General features: G+C 37.6%; 1 pseudogene; it reads left to right on the top strand.

Moving 5' to 3' along the window:
* The window catches only part of LOC138020749 (uncharacterized), a 16,353-nt pseudogene that overhangs the window by 2,575 nt on the left and 11,278 nt on the right, over positions 1-2,500 (top strand).

Below are 2,500 nucleotides of genomic sequence, written 5' to 3'. Positions count from 1 at the left end.
ATTCACTATCAGCATTTGATCCATACAATAAAACATCACCTTGATGATCCCTTGATGGCATGTGAACCAGGGTTTCTCTAGGTTACGTCCCTGCAAAGGTTAAAGTTACCAGCAATATGCCAAGCGGTGGACCAGACTTTTAAAAAGAAACTATATATTTCTTTTAAATAGTGTTTCGTTTCCGGAATGGTAAGGGCACGAGAAGAGATGAAATACTGAAGTGTGGGTCACTCGGTCCATGAACTGTAATATTTATTTCGCTTCGTCTATTGAAACTCTCGAGAAATAAATCTAGAAATGTGAACGCAAACCCTCTGAACGGTGAGAATCCTGTCAAGGAATATTAACCATTTAAGAAAATAACACATACTTGTTTATGTGCACAATACATCGAAGCATAAAGTCTACAAATACCAATTTAACCTGGATGACCTCGGTACATTGTTAATCAAATATGTTCCAGCAAGTTTCCTCCTTTTTCTTCTTTTTTTAAAATAGACGTCTCAGCCTTTCCTCTGTAATTCTGCTCGGTTCTCGGTCACGTCTATGTCGATGTACATGCAAATCCTTTGGAATCAAGTCTTAACATTGAGAATCAATTAACTGTACAGCCTTTCAAACTACATCACAATTATTTTTTAAAGAGCTGATCACAGTCTCCGCTGATGATATCAAATCTTGTAAAACTAGAACAGAACTATAAACACGAGATGGCAATGAACACGATCGCTCATACGGCTTGTTGAACCAAGGATATAAGACCATTACAAAGAAACAAACTGTTTTAAAGCAATAACGAGATGCTTCCGTGAAGCATACACTGGGTTGCCTGTGGTACGTGTTATAGAAAATCAGAAGGCACTGAATTGTGTGGTATTGAACTACAGGATTCCAGTCTCTGAAGAATAACAAAATAAAAGAGAAGCGAAAAACATTGGGTTAGTGTCTGGATGGGAGACCAAAACAATAAACCCCTCATAAAACAGAAGCATCGGACCGAAAATACTATTAACGCTAACAAATGCGAACTCAGCAAGGTACAGATATTGTTAGCTTGCTTTATGCAAAACAAGAACATCATTCTAAAAGCTTATTCTACACAAAAAATAGGTTCTGGAGCTAGGTAATTTTGAGAGTGGAAATCAAGGTTACGCGGCAGACGGCAAATACAAACTCACGATTTAATTAAGTTAACACACCAGAAAGACGCTAACCTCATTTTGACAAGAAAATGCTTTACTATTGGCACAAAAACTATCCAGTTAAGCTCGTATATCATAAAACATGATGAATTCATAAAGGCCACCTTTTCCAGCGAACAATGATTTGAAACAAACAAAATATTTGCTATTAGAGGCAAGAACCCCTTCTATTTCATTACGTGCGTGAAGAGAAGAAACTCAATCGTGTCAAATATGCGCAATATTGCAACAAACTAAATTTCAGGATCAAACCGCTTACAAGAAGAACCTTTTCCTTGAATAATGAAGCACAAAATACACGACAAGCTTTCTTTCAAAAAATTCTTGGCTGCCACATTTCCAATTATTTTTTTTTTACCTGAGGACTGTGCAGCGTTGATCACAGATCCACGTAAGGTGTTCGATTCGTTCTCTGTCTTTGTTGAACCCATAAGTTACCAGAGAATTTTCCATTTGGTTTCGGTGTTCTACATAACACCACAATTGGTAAAATATTATTTTAGAAATACAGCTCACTTTGATTTCGGCTCGACGGGCGATAGATTGTTGTCGAAGTCCATTACTCCTCGCTTTTGAGATTCCAGGTGTTGGTTTTTCACCGCCTGCCTAGTTTATCCAACTGACTTTCCATTATTGAGCTCCATAAGGGTATATTTTGTTTAAGGATCCACTAAAACGCCATTCGCGTTACATGACTTTCGACGCCATTGCAGGCTAAGTTAATGATTCTCCCGTGTCCACCAGAGAAATCTACGCATTTCCACTACTCTCTCGATCCTAAGAAAATACGCGCAGAAGGCTCTATGCACAAAGACACCACTTACCAGGGGAGTGACAGGCAAGACTTTTACCGACACGGAAAAAAAAAAAATAATAATAATAATAATAATAATAATAATAAAATAAATAAAACAAACAAATCCCACCCACTTTCCGACTGGGATTGCCACACTGGCAACCCAGTAAAAAACAAAAAAACGCAATAGACAAAAATTTATCTTCGTAGTCAATGGTACACTGGCATCTATGTTGTTTGTAGAGTTATTTTCTTTGTCGCTGTCATCTTCAAAGTAGTTCTCCATAAAGTACCGCTGCTTATTCAAGAATTAGTATTTTTTTGACTTGTATCGCCTTCAATACTTGCGTCCATTTCAATTACATTTGAGTACATTTTAGTTTTATTCAGTTCGTTCCGAAGCTGACGCTCGACATCTTTTAGTGTGGGTCTACCGCGAAAAGCGTGTGCCTTTCTTTGTATGTGTTTTGAGCGCCAGAAGAAGAAATACATTAAGCCAACG

The sequence above is a fragment of the Montipora capricornis genome, chromosome 10 (assembly GCF_036669925.1).
Source record: "Montipora capricornis isolate CH-2021 chromosome 10, ASM3666992v2, whole genome shotgun sequence".
NCBI lineage: Eukaryota > Metazoa > Cnidaria > Anthozoa > Scleractinia > Acroporidae > Montipora > Montipora capricornis.
This window is presented reverse-complemented; position numbering and strand designations above follow the sequence as displayed.